Genomic DNA, 16,602 nt, shown 5'->3' with positions numbered 1-16,602 from the left:
GTTGAAATTGTGCGATGAGCAGAACTACTAATCACTGTAATACGCCATGCTCGAGTTTCCAAAGGCAAATGCTCAAGACTTCCCATTGCACATATGTTCAGAAACAGATATTATCTGCTGCTTGCAAGAGCATCCTATAAATTCTGACTTTTGTACACCAATTCTCAAAGATCTCCACCCAAAGTCTTTCATTTGCTGTTTCTAGCGAGCCCAGGAGGTAGATAGGAGCCGTGGCTATTCCTTTAGTTGAGTTACTGTGCTCATCTAGCGGCTCTCCTTATTCATCAGGGGTTTTGCATGTATAACCCGGGAGTGCATATTAAATTTTATAGTAATTTGAAAATTACGCAAAAATATTAGTTTTATAATACAGACCACAAACACCAAAGCTGGGACAATGCAGATATTGAGGCTATGATCTCAGTGAGGATGAGGGGAAGGTGTTGTGCCTATTCAGGATTTTAGACAGCTGATAAAGATGGTTCTACTCCCTTTTCCTAGATGATCGCACACACTTCCACGGCATTACTCACCATTAAAATGCTGGTGGCGCCTAAATGTTGTATCTCCAGGCTGTATTTCTCTTCTGTGTCCTGACTGGTATATTCTTCTGCTTGCTGAACAACTCTGGGGAAAAAAAGTGCCCGCTTAATTCATATTGTCTTAAGGCATGATCCGGGCTGGTCTTGCATTGAGCTGAGGCTCTACGGCAGCATCTGCAGAGAAGTAAGCTAAAGGCGGCAACTGATACAGGCAACAAAAGCAGATGGCCTTCATCAAATCTGATGTGCTAAAAACCGCTTCAGTTTATTCCTTATAACACATTTTCTCTATTTGTGAGAACATGGATTGTTTTCAATTCCAAATTATTTTTGTTCTTTAACAGACTCCAAAATTCAGTTAGATAAATGATGAGGCTAAAAACAGAGGGCTTCAAATAAGCATAGTTTACTAGTGGATTGATCCATGATGGACTGATGAAATATCTCCCAGAGATGAAATGTCTGTACAGACATTACTAAAACATCACATGAGGCTATCTGGTGTTATGCTAACACGTAAATGCTCACATAATATTTGTAAGGCAGGTCCACAAAAGAAAACAGTGTAACTGTTTACAACTGAAATAATGATCATCCCCTCATTTTTAGGACATTGGTATTTTAAAATATTAATTTGCAGAAAAGCTGAACATGGAAACAAGAACTCCTGCTTAAAGTAATTAAGACAAGAAATTATAGACCTTACTATGAGACTTCAGCAATCATTAAAAAACCATCTTCCAGCCAGAATTACAAAGAAGGCATGATTTCTGCTGACTTCAACAGATAACACCTTTTCAAAAAACTCAGCTTAAATATTTATACTCAGGGAGGTATGTTTTTCCAAGTTTATTTCTGAGAACATTTGCACAATGAAGTTTTTCTTTAGTATCTGTCTATGCTTGCCTTTATTTCTCATTTGATGTAACTATATGTCCTATAATAGCAAATACTGTTTCACCCGGGGGAACATTTTTCTATTTGTCTGAGAATATCAGTGTTTTTATAAGTGAATGTTGTAAGTCTTAAAAACAGAGGACAACTTGGGGTGCCTAGGTGGCTCAGTTGGTTAAGCATCTGCCTTCAGTTCAGGTCATGATCTCAGGGTCCTGGGATGGAGCCCTGTGTCAGCAGGGAGCCTGCTTCTCCCTCTCCGTCCACCCCTACCCCTGCTCATGCTGTCTCTCTCAAATAAATTAGTAAAACTTTAAAGAAAAAACAACACAGGACAACTTTATTCATTGTTTTTTTTCTTTTTTGTGCTTTGAGGTTGACACCGAACACTTGAAAAGCAATATTACTGGTTTCATATTTTTCCACTTACATATTTTATTTGAAAACATCCATACGAAAACTTGGATGAAAAAATATGAAAGAAGATTCACGCCAGGAAGCAAAATGGTTGTAAGTCCAACAAACATCTTATTCAGACAGAGTGAAGAAACAGCAACATCTACACAAAACTGATTTTGATGTTTGCCCTCTGCCTGACCACGTGTTTAAAATAAAAAAGTGCTCCTGGCCACTTTAATTTCATAGAACCTCTCCCAAAAGTTATCAGTTTATCAAACATTATATTACCAAAAAACGAATACTACTGAGGTTAGCTGTATATAGAATTTAGTGGCAAAAAAAGACAATTCATTAAAATGCTAGGTATCTACAAATACATACGAATACATTCCAAGTCTCTACCTAATAAATTAGTAACACCATATGGCATTCTAAGATTATAGTAAATACCTAGGCATTTAAATGAAAATGAAACTTCCCTACATTTTTTAAAACTTAGGCTAAACTTGTCAGTGATGCCACTTGTTTTTGTTTTCCTTCGGGACTATACTTTCTCAGTATCATTGTAAATATTTCCTACTTAAAATGAATTGGGTTTGAGTAAAATGTTTAGAAAGTTGGTTTCTTCTCACCTGAATGCTTCATGGCTTGGTGAGAAGAGCTCTACAGAGCTACTCTTGCCCTGCAAGCATGCGGAGGCAAAGATTCCTTGGTAGGGATTTCTCCGACGGGACACTCCAGCTTCTCCATCTGATCATGGCAGACAACTTCGGGCCCAGCTATGTTTCACTTGAGCATGGGTGATAGAGACCCCACCGCAATCTCCTCTTACCTATTTCCATTTGTAGAACAAAGTTGATACCTTACATTGCAAATAAACAAATACCAAAATCAATTAAATTTTTATTATAGAAGGTTAGGACAGAAAGCACTACGGAGATTTAAAAACTCATTCATAAATCCAACACCCAAAGGACAGCATTTTGGTGTATTTCCTTCCAGTATTTTTACGCATACTTGCTTTCAGTATGTTTCCTATTCGGTTTATCCTCATTTTGTGGGTCCAAGATAAGACTGCCTAGTATAGGGGCGCCTGGGTGGCACAGCGGTTGAGCGTCTGCCTTCGGCTCAGGGCGTGATCTCGGCGTTGTGGGATCGAGCCCCACATCGGGCTCTTGGACTATGAGCCTGCTTCTTCCTCTCCCACTCCCCCTGCTTGTGTTCCCTTTCGCTGGCTGTCTCTATCTCTGTCGAATAAATGAATAAATCTTAAAAAAAAAAAAAAAAAAAAGACTGCCTAGTATAAAAGGAAATATCATACAAGTTCAGCATTGAGTGAAAAATAGGAAGTGAATCAAAATTAAAAAATGATATGAAACATTAAAATACTAGGGGAAGGGGTAGAATCAGATTTTCACATTACCTATATCATATTGAAGACAGTGGGAGTAATTAAGGAATAGGTCCCTCCCAATAAAAGTATCTAGTAGGAATCTTTGGTTCCAAAATAAAATTTAGAGGTGACTTGGACAATAGATTCCATATTGTTTAGTAGTTTATCTATGTAGGGGAGAATCTTGCTTTGCTCATACCAAAGTCTAAACGGAGTCCAAGGAATAATAATGCATTCTTTCTGTGTGATTATAGAGCAATTTTTGTTGTGTTGGACATAATTTTGAAATAAATCCCTGATTTATGGGGTTGCCAAATACAGAAAAGTATATTTCATAAACTGGGGATATCAGGAGGAATTACAAACAATTCTCTTTACTCTAGAAAAATTTTCCTTTTAAGCAGATTTTTAGGGGTGAGTGGGTGGCTCAGTCATTTTAGGGTCTGACACTTGATTCTGCCCCAGGTGTCGATCTCAGAGTCTTGAGTGTGAGCCCCATGTTGGGCTGTGCTGGGTGTGGAGCCTACTTAATAAATAATAAATAAATAAATAAATAAATAAATAAATAAATAAATAAATAAATATTTTAAAACATTCTAAATTGGAGATGTTCACTGGTTAGAAGGGTGTATTATTTCATCAACTTACTTGCAAGGTAATAAAGATACAAAAGCAGGAGTCCAGATCCATAATATTCCTAACTTTTTTTAAAGTGAAAGCTTTAGAAATACCAGGAACCATTTTTATTACAATTTTTGTCATATTTCCCAGATAGTATGATCACTGTGCAACAAACTGAATATCTGATTTTCTTAGATGGTCAAACTTATTTGTCCAACAAGTCTACTGGAGGTTTTCTTATTGCCAAATAGCCTAACTTTGTGACATAAAGTTTTTTTCCTTTTAGCTTCTTTTTAAAATGAATCAAACAGTGTTGTCCATGTTCATATATCCTTTCCAAGGAGACTATGAACCTCTTGAAGGTTAGGACAATGTCTCTATTATTTTTATATACCCTGCACCTGTCAGGCAATCAGAAGGTGTCTTTTTTTAAAAATATTTTTTAAAGATTTTATTTATCTATTTGCGAGAGAGAGAGTGGGAGAGAGAGCATGAGAGGGGAGGGGGCAGAGGGAGAAGCAGACTCCCTGCTGAGCAGGGAGCCTGATTTGGGGCTCAATCCTGGGACTCTGGGATCATGGCCCTAGCCAAAAGCAGATGCTTAACTGACTGAGCCACCTAGGTGCCCCTAATTTTTTTTTTTTTAAGTAGGCTCCACGCCCAGTGTGGAGCAACATGGGGCCAGAACTCAGGACCCTGAGATCAAGACCAGAGCTGAGATTAACAGCTGGGTGCTTAATGAAGTGAGCCACCCAGGTGCCCCAAGGTGTCTCACAAATGAGTGAACCATTTTCATATTAGTGCATAGAGCTCCTTCCAGTATTTCATAACAAATCAAGAAATGATTGTTTAATTTCTCCATGTCCTTCTTAATCCTCATTATTGAATTTTATTAGATAGCTGTGTTAGTTTCCTAGGGCCGCTGTTAACAAATCCCCACAAACTGGGCGGCTTAAAAACAAGATAAATTTATTTCTTCACAGGTGTAGACTGGGTCACCCCTGTGAAAGCAGAGAATCCTTCCTTGCCTTTTCCAGCTTCTGGCAGCTCTAGGAATTCTCTGGCTTGCAGATGCATCCCTTGTACCCCTCCCTCTCTTCTCATGGCCTCCCTATTCTCTCTGTATTTTCCTCTTCTGTCTCTTGTCTGTTATATCTTCAAACGCCCTTTTTTCCAAACAAGCCCACATTCATAGGTTCTGGATAGACCTACCTTTTGGGGGTCTCTATTCAACCCACTACAATAGCTAATTGTGCAGATTTCTTCCTACTGAATATTTTAACAGTTTCAAAAATAGGCACAAATATTTGTACTAGTTGGTACAAATGTTAAGCTGACATTAAAAAGAGACTCAAAAAACACAGTGGCCTAAAAAAGGCAGAAACTTATTTTTCTCTCATCTTACAGCCTGGGCAGTCTAGGCTGGTAGATAGGCTCTGGTCCATTAGGTCATTAAGGGTCCCTGAAGCCACTGATCTCTGTCATCTCAGTAGCTTAGCCCAAGAAGGGGAAAGTGGAGAACAAGGCATTTCCTTTAAGCAAATGAGATTGGAGTTGCACGCATCACTTCTCCTCTGCCATTCTATTGCTGAGAACTTATTTACTTGGCTACTTCTAGCTGCAAGGGAGACTGGGCAATAGTTTCTCTAGCGGGGCGGCCACATACCCAGATACAACTTTTAGCACTAGTGGAAGGTGGAGGAATGGAGTGGGAATAACCAACAGCATGTGACAACTTAAAAAACAAAAACAAAACTTTAACTCTCCAAATCAAATATTTTTAAATTAAATAGATCACTGGTGGAATTATCACAAGTTATGCATCTAATTACACCATTTGTCATCTTCATTTGTAGACTGGAAAATAAACATTAACTTTCCTGATTTTTTAAAAATTCCTAATGTCTTTGACATTAATTACTTTAAAGGAAGAGATTATTTTGACACTGTTCAGAAGTCGGTTGTTAGACACTGTGCGGTTAAGTCATTAGTATTTTCCTAGAACTATCACTAAAACTTTATTGGAAAATACATCTGTCTTGAGTAATTCATCCCCTGGTTTCTATGAAAGAGTGTTTATCTGGACTTTTTGCTCTCCACCCCTTTACTCTTCCCCATGGTGGTGGAAGGAATTACCTGAAGGAGGGTGATAGCCAATGGCTTAGGCTAATGTGTCTGGGCTGCAGATTCCTACTTTCCCTCCAGTGGGCTGTTCTGAGGACTAGACTGCCAGCAGTTTGTCATTCCGGGCTTCACTCTAAGATAGAATCCCCATCACCCCTACCAGTAAAAGAGTTAAAGTTCTGATCTTTCTTTTCCTGACTCACGTGTGTCTCTCAGTTCAGAATTTTGGTGGTGAGAAAGAGTAACATGAATCCCTTTAATCTCAACAATGACTATGAAGCTTTTTTTGTTTCCCACATGATTTGTGAGCATAAAATAGTCAATCAGAAAAGTTCCTGAAAGGCTACAGCCAAAGATTACGTTTAATGTTGTTAAAGAAAGGGTAACATTTCTGTCCAAGGGAGAGATTTGTTTTCAGTTTACACCCAATCTGAAAGTTATTCTTCTAGTTCAAAAGGAGCAAAATATGACACTTTACTCCCATCCCACTCCATACTTTCCTCCGGCCTGCTCCTACCTCATCACTAGCAAGGGCAGCACACAGAGGCTGGAGTCCAATGCAAAAGACATATTGGGTTAATGGGCTGCAAAAAAACAAAGAGAAGCTAATGAGTTGTAAGTATTTAGCAGTGAGAACTGAACAAAGCAACCTCCTTAGAAATGCCACTGGCAGAGATTACACTGATGGAAACATTCAGAAACTGCAAAGAGATAAAAAAGGGTTTGAACAAGGAACTGACCATTTCAACAGCCTTGTAAGAGGAAAGAGCAGCACAGAACACAAGAACAGGGTCAGCAGAACCTGGCACCTTAAGAACAATAACAAAAAGAGAACAGAACAGAACAACAGGCACACTTGGCTAAGGACTCAGTTGCAAAGACAAATTTGAAGCTAAAATCAAAACTTCACTGAACGTTATTATGGGTTCAATTTCGGATCAAGTTACTCATCTATACTCTATTTTATGGCTTCAGCCAGTTGCAATTTATCCTTCATGTTGTATCTAAAAAGTCCTATGTATTGGGGGGAAACTCATATAGTTACTAAGAGTATATCGAGGCTGGCAAGACCACACCTGATCCTTGTAGCCAAAGTTCTGATGTTCTGAGTGGGCACAGTGGGTAAACAGCACCCCTAGACCTAGGTGATGCTGCCTTAGGAAGGCCTGACCATACCTCAGTGGACTTTATGTCACACATTTTGAGGAATGACTGACTGTTGAATGACCATGACCAAGCCCTAACTATAAACGCATCACACATGACACTGCAAGAAAGTCATCTGAAGTTTGTATGATTTGTTAGACCCCATTTTAAAGATTTTGGTAACATGAGATTCTTTGAATACATAAATTTTACAGTATTTCAGTTACATTATGGAACACAATCAACATTCTGAGATTCCTTCCCTTTCCCTCATTCTCCATACTCAAACATTCCTAGTAATCTTGATTATGCCTCTAGACATTCTCAAGTGTATTTCATCTTTCCATAAATTGGTCGAGGTCCATTTACTTTGTCTTTTGGACATGTGAAATAATCTGCCAAGTGGTTTCCCTCTCTCATTCCCCTCACAGGTGCCAGTAAACTTTCTAAATCCAAATCTGATTTTCTTTCTTTCTTAAGCTACACAAATTCCAGGTACTCTCAACTGACTATAGGATAAAATCCAAAGTCTAAAGAAGTGGTTCTGAAAGTGCGGTCCCAGGACCAGCTGCATCAACATCACTAGGAAATTTGTAAAAAATGTAAATTCTTGCCCTTTCACCCCAAATCTGCAGACTCAAAACCTCTGGGGATGGGGCCCAGGGATCTGTGCTTTTAAAAGCCTTCAGGGGGTTCAGATTCATGCGCAAGTTTGCAAACCACTGCTAGAGGCTGACACAATGGTTATGCTGTCTCCCTTCCCCCAGCTCACATGTGTACTCCATGCATCATCTGCCCTCAGATCTTCCCACGACTTCCCAAGCATATCGTGCCCTTTCACACTTCTGTGCTTTGGCACTTCCTGTGTCTGAAATGCTAGTCCACTCCTCCACTATCTGGTCAACTCCTATAAGACCCCTTAAATCCTTTTGGAATAAGCAGGATATAAATAAATGTATACTCATCCTTCAACATCCAGCTCAAATATCACCTTTGCTGCAAAACTCTCTCTGATACCCAGACAGATTTAGTCACTCCTTCCTCTGTGCTGCCCTTGTACCTAACACTCCATGCTACCGTTGCTTATGCTTCTCACACTGCAAGACGGATCTGTGACGGCGGAGTCTCACCCTCAGCGTGTCCTTTAAAATCCGGAATCAGAGATGTTCCCAATAAGTAATTACTGAATAAGACCTTATTTGGTGGTTTAACAAACGAGCCTGTCTATGCCTTCTTTTTTTTTTTTTTTTAATTCCTTTCTTTTAACTGAAGATGAATCCTCCTCTTCCAAGGGAGATGGCTCTCTTCTTCCTCTTCAAATAGGAGGACAGATTTGAGAGAGAATGACATGAAGAGATGAGGCAAAAGAAAATCAGCCAGCTGGGTCACTTTATGCCTGGAGGTCAGCAGAGTATGCCTTTCCTCCTGAACTCATACTTAATAGATGAAACAAGTGATCTTGATACAAATCCAAATTTTAAAAATATTCTCTAATCATAGTTTCTTCATAAATCTTCACTTATGAGAACAGTTGAAAACCCGCAAGTATTTAATAAATGTTGGAAATCATAAAATTCTGTGTATGTGTGCCTAAAAATAATAGATTTAGTCTACAGAAATAATATCAGTCTCTGATCATATTTTCTATACTGGGAAACAAGGCTCATTGGCAATAGGGTATTCTGAATTTTCCTTTTCTTTACTTTCTAAACAAAACTTTAAACATAATATTTTATACTCCTTTGTCTCCCTAATATCCGATACGGTGTTAATTAACGTAGTGGCTAGACTGAGCCATACTTTGTGTGCACATCTACTTGTACAGTAAAAGAATTATAACTGTGAGGCTTGGCATTTTCCCCCACTATCATGAATGAACAATAGTTTTCTAATTGAACCTCGATACACTGTTTTCACAGAATTAAAAATACTTGAAATTAGAAACACCAAATCTTCTGACTATTCTGGACTGGAAATTATAACTGTAGCATCAGCCTATAATTTCCCATTTTCTTACTGTGAGTGGGAATTAGCTAAACAGTTACTTAGCTGATATGAGTGGGTGCTTCCCCCTTTTCCACTCATTTTTACCTGTCACCTCCATCAAGGCTCACTTCTTCTGGGTCAAATATGTATTGAAGAGCATTATAAGAGGAGAGGGAGGCTGGAGACATACTCCTCAGGAAAATGTACATTTGGTAAAGGATGCACAGGTGTGTGAGCAAAATGATGGCAGATCAAGGCTGGTAAAGATTATAGCATTTCCCATCACCACTGTAATTACAGACAAGAGGGAGTTATACAGGAAGACTGGTTATATTCACAACTAGCTCCTGGAATTAAGGAAACCCAGGAACAGAATAAAGAACACTTGTTGGAAATGGCCAGCCATCAGGAATCATCAGCCTTGCCCTTGCCATCCCAAACCTCTTGACACCAGTCTGATGCACCCATTATCCATGATTGTAATTGAGTTAATGTTCCCTTCTTCACAATTAGACTGTACTTCTGAAGGCAGGAAATGAATTTCCTTCATCTTTATATTCTCAAGGCAGCTAGCAAAGTATATATCCCCACTATGCTTCTGCTGAACAAATAAGTTGAATATACATCATTCAGAAACAATTAGTTGCTAACACTGAAATAGAACTTCACACAGGGTCCAGACACTCATTTAAATTATATATCTTAAGCAAGCCTGGAAAAAAAAGAAGGCACTTGTCTTCTGTGAAGTGCTCCAAAAAGTAGTGCTCGAAGTATTCGCCTTGCTAGCTGGAGAGCTTCTTGAAGAAGAGCACTGTTCGGAGTCCACGATTTGATGCGTCACTGGCACTTCCATTTCCTGTGGCTGCAGGAGTCGTCACTGAAGGATGCCTGCTGTGTGTGTTCCTGTGGCACAGAGTTTCATGAAGTGAGTTCAAGGCTTTTGAAACTCTATTACAAAATTAACCAGATTCTAATTTTGATCCCAGAATTCTAAAATTACCCCCAAAAACCTACCAAAGATGTAGATATGAGGCAGAGAAAGGTAAAGACATTACGCTCGTGCAAAGACTCGTAACTGTGCATGAGAAACAATTTGTGTGAACAATAAATCTCAGCAAATTAACTTTAACTATTAATTTTAATATCCACATATCAAAATGTACTAATCATTATGGAGGTACTTAAATTTAAGTGAAGGTAATATTGTGAAATATTGAGAAATCCATAATTATAAAATAATTTAGAGTTTTCACAGTAATTTACCATTGACTTAGTTTTTAATAGCATCTTACCATTTTGCTTTTAAATGTAATTAATAATGTTTGATTGGATTCTCTCATCTACCTCTTTTCCTCTCCTCACAGATACTAACAAAGTAGGGAATTCAAATAACAAACACAGTGGCAAGGTTATAACAAGGAAGCTGGAAAAATGTACTCACCGTATGACTGACACCTAAAGAGCTGAGAAGATAAATCAGGGAAATTATTTGTGATCAGGGAAATTCATGGAAATCATGCCCTAGGCTATGAAAGGGGAGAGAAAAACTATCTGCATCTCTCCAAATAAACCCCCAATGACAGATTCCATTACAATTAGAAATCAGCACTGGCAAATTTGCATTCATTCCTAGTCATTCCTTTAAACCTCAGAGAAAGCATTGCCTCCCTGAATCTAATCCTTTCCCCAGATCTTAATCCCACCCCCCTCATCTCATTGGGAACCTGGTTTCATCACTTCTTTTCTTCTTTCTGTTTCTCAATCCTTTTCTCTCCCCAGGCTTCCTCATCTCAACTTATGAACACTCTGGAACATCACACAATCTCCCCCATCTTCCTCACCTGGCATTACCTCCTAGCTGTCACCCTTTTCTTCCTTTCTTTCTGTTCAGGATCAAAAGAGCATTTAAACTCTGCTATACTCACCTTTCATTTACTCTCAAACCTCTGCAATTTTCCTTTCATTGAAAGTACTTTCCCCAATTTCCTAAGTAACTGTGGCAGCTACTTCTTTTTTTTTGTTTTTTTTTTTTTTAAGATTTTATTTATTTATTTATTTATTTGAGAGAAAGAGAGAGACAGAGAAAGAGGGAAAGACAGAGAAACAGTGGGGGGGGGTGGAACAGAGAGAGAGAGAGGGACAAACAGACTCCTCACTGAGTGAAGGGCCCGAAGTGAGACTCGATCCCATGATCCTGAGATCATGTCCTGAGCTGAAACCAAGAGTCAGATGCTTAACAGACTGAGCTACACAGGTGCCCCCGTAGTGGCTACTTTTATTTATTTATTTATTTATTTTTTTTAAAGATTTTATTTATTTATTCGACAGAGATAGAGACAGCCAGCGAGAGAGGGAACACAAGCAGGGGGAGTGGGAGAGGAAGAAGCAGGCTCATAGCGGAAGAGCCTGATGTGGGGCTCGATCCCATAATGCCGGGATCACGCCCTGAGCCAAAGGCAGACGCTTAACCGCTGTGCCACCCAGGAGCCCCAGTGGCTACTTTTAAAACAGATTATCTAAGGGACACTTATCGGTCCTCCTTTCACCTTGAACCCTTTCATTGCTGACCCTTCCTTCCTTCTTAATATTCTTTCTTCCTTGGACTTCCAGTATAATAATTTCTCCTCATCTTTCATAAAGCCTGAACTTTGATTTGATTTTATTTTTTTTTAAAGATTTTATTTATTTATTCGACAGAGCTAGAGACAGCCAGCGAGAGAGGGAACACAAGCAAGGGAAGTGGGAGAGGAAGAAGCAGGCTCCCAGCGGAGGAGCCTGATGCGGGACTCGATCCCAGAACCCTGGGATCAAGCCCTGAGCTGAAGGCAGACGCTTAACCGTTGTGCCACCCAGGCGCCCCTGAACTTTGATTTTAAAACCGGTTCCATCACTTTCTCTGTGTAGCCTTGGGTAAGTTGTGTGAACTCAGGTGTTAGTTGTACTGAACTGATCAGCCTTTGACCTTCTCAGCTATCAGTCAGGGTCCCAGTGGGCAACAGAAGCCACAGTAAAGAGAGTCTAATCAAGGGAGTATTACAAGGATGGTGAAGCATCAGGAAACCATTAGCAGAGCCAGGATGGAGCTGGAAACTTGATAAAGGAACTTTGGTCATGGAAGAATTCAGTCACTCCCAAAAACACAGCGAAGCTGGGTTAAGGGAGAGGTAAATACCCTAACCACTTCTTACTCCTACTATCCTCCAGTCGTCTTCTGCTGCCTTTCATTGGTCAAACCTAACTGGAAACCCAGAACATGGAGGAGGCTGGGTAATGCAAACTCTAGAGCTCAGCTTCCTGAGACACATAGCAAGGCAGGGAAAAGCAGAGAATGAACCCAGATGGGGGACTAGCAGAAAACAGCCAGTCACGAGCACATTACCTACCTCCCCCTTTATTCACTCAAAAATATTTAATGTGTGAGGAACTATTCTAAGTAATACAGAGGATCCCAAGACAGAAAAGATGACCATTTTCATGGTGCTTTCAGTCTCCTTAGGGAAGACAGTAAAGCAATAACTATGCACATTTCAGATCACAGATACAAATGAAGAAAAGGAGTACCACAAATCTAATGTAGACTCTATCTCTGAGATGACAGTACAACTTAAATAAGAAGGAAGGAAGGACTCATAAACTTTCTACAAGCTAGGGGAAGAGTATTCAAACAAGAGAGACTAGCAAGGGCAGAGTGCAGACATCCTGAGGTAGAAACCAGTTTGGGTTATCCAAGGGAGAGACAGGAGGCCAGTGTGGCTGAAGGGAGAGTGGCAGGAGATGAGGTAGGACTGGTTGGCAGAAGCTAGATCATAAAGGGCTTTGTAGACTTGGCAAGACTTGGGGTGTTTTTGCTAATGCAACAGAAAGGCTTTAGGCTGGGGGTGGCAGGTCAGAGTGTTTATAAGTTAAGATATATCTCATTTCCATTTGTAAAACATAGCTTCAGCAATTCTGTGAAAAATAAATTGTAGCAGACAAGAATGGAAACGTCCTACTATAGTCTGCATTGCCCTGACCAGAACTCCCATGTTCAGGAGAGCTGGGAGGTGTTTTGTATAGGGGTGTCACTGTTTGGGTCAGGATGGGTGCCTGACACACAAGTAGCATGACTACTTAGAGATAAGGGGTCTTACAACTGGACTGTGTTCCTCTGAAATGTGGATGAGAGGGTAAGAAGAGAATTAATGAGTAGTCAGTAGTGTGAGGACAGATCAAAGAGGTAGAGAAAAAAAAATGCAGATCCAATGGGAAAGAAATAAGAGAACAGTTTCTAGAGGGGCCTTGCTTCCTAATAACTACTCATATATCCATATAAACACTTTGGCTTTCACCCTTTTTATTGAGGTGGTCTCTGGGTCTTTCTTTCTTACATGCAAAATAGTCTAATGAACTCAGTGGTGTTCATTAATGGTGAAATCTCAAGATTTCATTCTTCTCTTCTAATTTCCATCAGTCAGAAAAGACTGATCTGGTAACAAATAAACCCCTCAAATCTCAGTTGCCTAAAACAACCAGTGTTGACTTCTCACTCACTTTAAATATCCATGATGAGGTGAATGGGACTCTTTTCTGGATCATCCTCCCTCTAAGACGAAGACTTACAGAGCATATACTCTCTGGAACATTGTTGATTGCCATGGCAAAGAGGAAAAAGAGTTCTGGAAGGTCTTGCATCAGCAATCAAATGTTATGCTCACAATTCATGGCAGAATGTGTAATATGGCTCATCCCAACTACAAGGAAGCCAGGAAATGTAATCCTACTTGTACCTGAAAGAGAACAGAAAACATTTGATACACTCACCACCATTCACTCATCCATAACCATGGCTTTAACTGCCGCCTATACACCAATGTCAAAGTTTCTAAGAGATGCCCCATTGTCACTCCTTATCCATATTTTCAGCTACCTACTGGAATGCCACAATTGGATTATATCATAGACATTTCAAATCTCAAGAACCAAGACTGAATCCTTTATCTTTCCCAGAAACTTACTGTGTTCTTTCTCTTGGTTAGTGGTCCCGTTATCAAGCCACTACATCAAATAAGAAACCCAGGTGTTATCTTTGACTCCTCCCTCTCTTCCAATATTCAGTTAGTTCCCAAGCCTATAGATGTTCCCCTCTAATTTATTCTCATCCTACTAACCCCATGACCATTACCCTACCTCAGCCCTTCATGGACTCTTGCCCAGACAATTGCGTTGGCCCCATCTAGTTTTTCTGCCTTAATATCTTCTCCTATAAACTGTGATAATTTATTCATTCCTCAAACATTTATAAAGTGTTATTCCTTCTCAGTGCTTAAGTAATGAGCTCACCTTGAAGAAATTCAGTCTAAAGACAGAGACAGCGATGTAGACTAAAAATTTCAACACAGTGGACAAATGTGATAATAATTATGTAGCAAATAGTGGAGAAATAGAAAGGAAACATCAAATTGAGTGTGGGGCTGATGGGAAGCTAGTTTTGGAAGCTTCCAGAGAGAAAGTAAAACTTCAGCTAAATGAGGAGGCATTACGAGCTGCTCCTCCATGTGAGCTATGGCAGTTGGAAAAGATGAAGAAAGAAGCATGTGTGTGACATCACTGAGGTACTTTTCCTGACTCAGCCAAACCAAGGTGGATTGAGAGGAATGGCATGAAGGAGCTAGCAGGAACCTGATCAGTAAGGACCCAAAGTGTCCTGGTCAGTTATCCTGCAGGCAAGTGGTAGAAGGTCATCCACTGAAATAAGAAACTCAAAAGGAAGAGCAGGTCTTGTGGGGATGATACTTTTAATTATGGATACCTTCACACAGTTAAACACTGATTCCAGGAATAGGGCCAAGCATCTTACTTTATTACAGCTGACCCTTGAGTAATGTGGGAATCTGATCCCTACACAGTCAAAAATCCCTATATAACTTTTGACTCCCCCCAAAACTAACTACTAATAGCCTACTGTTGACTGGAAGACTTACCAAAGAATAGTTGGTTAACACATTTCATACATGTATTATGTAGTAGATTCTTATAATAAAACAAGCTAGAGAAAAGATGTTATTAAGCATATTGGAAGGAAGAGAGACTACATTTACAGTACTGTAGTATATTTAAAAAATTTGAGTGTAAGTGGACTCATGCAGTTCAAACCACTGTTGTTCAAGGGTCAGCGGTATTTTATCAAATCCTCATAATTTTATGTTGTTAAGTTGTACTATTATCTTAATTTTTCAATTTAAAAGCAAACCCTGAGACTCAGAGGTTAATGACTTGACCACTTCCATGCTTACTAAATGTTCTGCATTGGAGCTGAAGTTGCTATCTACCAAACCATGATAAGTTTAAGGCGCCTACAGGAACTGCACCCACATGTGTCCACAGGCTGGAGCTCAAGGGAAGGACGGGCTTGGGTGTCATCAGAACAAGGCAAACACGGTGGGATCAAAGTTATGGGCCTGGATGAATGGCTCAGCCAACTCAAAAATGGAAGAAAAGAGGACCCGGGGAACATTAAAGTCAAAAAGGCGAAAAGCGGGAAAAAACCCAAAAAAGTCTGAGGAGCCGTTTGATAGTGGGAATCCTCAAGAAATGTCTTTCCGTGAATATTTTTGAGAAGTCCCTGGTCCAAGTGTCTGGCACTTCGTTAAGGACCTCTGGGTCAGAAGGGGCATTCTGTCAAGGGTGGGCCTTTCTATCTAATTACTCCATCTCCTAACCCGCATGGGGACTGGGGAGGTAAACAATTAGCAAATTCTTCTCAGAGCAAATCAAGAACTCTTCTTCCTCCAGTGTCGCCCAAGGAGCTGTGGATGTGAGCGTCCCAAAAGCTGCTCGCTCGAATCTGGGGTTACTGCAGAAACGACCAATGGGCAAGGATCCAAGCAGCTTGCGGACTGGGACTGGGTCCCGGCAGGGGGAAGAGCGCGCGCCCTGACACGCAGGCAGGCGCGCGCCCGCCAGGGAGGCCGGGAGCGCGCCGGGTCCCCAGCCCGTCACCGCACTTTTCACTTCACTGCCACCTCCTCCCCTCTCCGGTGCGTGCATCCCCTGGGCTCCTTCTCCCCTCCCAGCAACTCCCCTCAGCAGCCCCAGCCCCAGCCGGCCCCCGCGGCCGCTGCCCCTCTCCTCACCATCCCCGCAGCTGGCTGGACAGTGCGTCAGGGGGGCGGGGCCAGAATGCCTCTCGCGCTAGGCCCCGCCCCCGGGCCGAGGCCCCCGCCCCCTCTGGGCGAAAAGGGGCGGGCCCGGCCGGAGATGGGTCCAGAGTTTTCTCACTCTCGGTCGGACCCGTCCCTCCGCCGCTGAGTCCTGCCCTTACCCCGGGCCCTCTCCTGCCCCCCGAGCGGACGCAGGGAGTCGAGGCAGGGCTTACCGGGCGCCATGAAGGGACGCTGCCTGATAGGCGCCGCGGCGGAGGGGCTGGCCGGCTGAGGGCCCGCGCCGGCCGAGGCATGTGGAGCCCGGGCGGGAGCCTGCTCCAGACACTCCCCCGTCTCCTGCAGCACGCCGCCCTCC

At 41.3% G+C, this 16,602-nt stretch overlaps 1 long non-coding RNA gene across 1 annotated transcript; it reads right to left on the bottom strand.

Moving 5' to 3' along the window:
- Positions 1 to 396: 396 nt before the first annotated feature.
- LOC109490238 lies at positions 397 to 16,602 on the bottom strand. Its single transcript, XR_002143529.2, has 5 exons — positions 16,460 to 16,602; positions 13,636 to 13,871; positions 6,491 to 10,008; positions 2,468 to 2,697; positions 397 to 627 (listed from the first exon to the last, which is right to left on the bottom strand). It is a non-coding gene; the product is annotated as an uncharacterized LOC109490238 (long non-coding RNA).

The sequence above is a fragment of the Ailuropoda melanoleuca genome, chromosome 9 (genome assembly GCF_002007445.2).
Source record: "Ailuropoda melanoleuca isolate Jingjing chromosome 9, ASM200744v2, whole genome shotgun sequence".
Lineage (NCBI taxonomy): Eukaryota > Metazoa > Chordata > Mammalia > Carnivora > Ursidae > Ailuropoda > Ailuropoda melanoleuca.
Note: the sequence above shows the minus strand (reverse complement) of the source record. Positions and strands in the feature narration are given on the sequence as shown.